Raw genomic sequence first — 2,145 nt, forward strand, 5'->3', positions numbered from 1 at the left:
GGTTTGATTTGTTAAAGAAATGTATCCTTCACTTTCACCGTTTTATTATTATTACTAGCTAAGCTGCAACCCTATTTGGAAGAGCAGGATGCTGTAATCCCAAGGGCTCCAGCAGTTAAAGTAGCCCAGTTAGGCGAGGAAGAGGAAATAAGGAAACAATAGAATAGCGTGCCCGAGTGTACCCTCAAGCAAGGGAACTCTAACCCAAGGAAGTGGAAGACCATGGTACAGAGGTTATGGCACTACCCAAAACTAGATTTTATTTTATTTAAATTTTTATTTGGTATAATTTGAATATAATTTTTGCCCCACAATATAAATTATAAATACTTAATATTATTTTGAGCATTAAATGCTGAATCCATTTTTTTTTTTTTTCTAAATTTGAAGTAACATGTTTTTTCAAAAGAAATTCCTCAATACAAAAAACAATATGTATTTCTTTTTTATAATTCTCTCCAAACATTCAAAGTACATATCCAATGTGATATTAATTGAATATGTCAATTTAAATGTTTGTTATTGGTGACATAAGATAAATTGAATCTAAAATAGAAAAATAAAAAACATTCCTCTATAGAAAAAAATATCCATTTTCATATTAATTAAACAAGTCAATTTATATATTTTTTTTGTTGTTGTTGTTGACATCAGATAAACGTAACGTAAAATAAAAACAATACCTATATAGAACTTAGAAATTCAATAAAAGAATAAAAAGGGTTTTATCAGAGTCACTTTAAATAGTGTTCATTATTCCATACGAAACAATTAAAAATCAAATGCAAAATTCTTCGAGAATTGTTTAAAGGGAACTTTTGGAAGATGGTGAATTTTTTTTTTCTTTCATCAATAAATATTTCATTTGGAATGAAATGGAAGAAAGCGAGAATAAGAGGAAGAAAAAGAGAAGTAAGGATGGAGGAGAGAAAGGAAGAAGAAGAAGAAGAGAAGAAGAAGAAGAAGAGAAAGGATGAGAGGAAGTCATATTTTGTTGGAGAAAATAATACAATAAAAGAAAGGAATGAAGAACGTCGAATCAAAGAGACGAAGAGAAGGAGGAGGAAGATGGGTAAGAGGAAATATAGGAATTTAGAAAAATGACAAGTAAAGGAAATGCTAATGGAAGGAACATTAGCGATGGGCAGACGACGAAAAGAAATTTCATTGGAAGAGAGACGAATGAAAATGGAAGTGGAGAATAGAGAGAAGGAAGAGTAATGGCGAAGAAAGTGTGATAAATAAAGGGAAGAAATGAAGTAGAAGGAATAAGGTCAATAATTGGTATGGTTACCATCGGCGAAGGATAGTCATTATATATTTGAGACGAAACATAACGTGGATGGGTAATCATTGACTAGCAAAGCTTTAGGAAGTCTGAAGAGGCACTATGAATTATAACACACACACACACACACACACACACATATATATATATATATATATATATTATATATATATATATATATATATATATATATATACACACACCTTATATTTACTGTATAATATATATATATATATATATATATATATATTATATATATATATATGTGTGTGTGTGTGTGTGTAAACACATGAATATGTATATATATATATATATATATATATATATATATATATATATATATATATATATATATATATTATATAAATTTATTTATATATACATATATATAAATTTATGTATATATATATATATATATATATATATATATATATATATATATATATATATATATATATATATATCTTTCTGAGTGGGGATACCTTAACATGATATATGTTTGTATATAACCATGATAAGCAAATCTGTATTAGTCCGGGCCACCCATACTAGGTTGGTTTGCTGTGACAGATCAGAATAACCTCTCCTACCATCAGACTGTGACCTCTGACCTTTGACCTTGACATTCCAAAATTTTATCATCTCCAGCTTTTTACTTAAAAGTTTCATTGCTCTACGATTAATATTGTGTCCAGGAAGCTGTTCACAAACAAACACACACAACAAGGGGTAAAGTATATCCTCCTTCAAACTTCATTGGCAGATAATAACACTTGAGGAATATTTTTTTTTTTTTTTTTTTTTTTTTTTTTTGGAAACTAGAAAAGAACCATTAAATTTCCCCATTACTCTGACCT

This window comes from Palaemon carinicauda, chromosome 23, assembly GCF_036898095.1.
Source record: "Palaemon carinicauda isolate YSFRI2023 chromosome 23, ASM3689809v2, whole genome shotgun sequence".
Classification (NCBI taxonomy): Eukaryota; Metazoa; Arthropoda; class Malacostraca; order Decapoda; family Palaemonidae; genus Palaemon; species Palaemon carinicauda.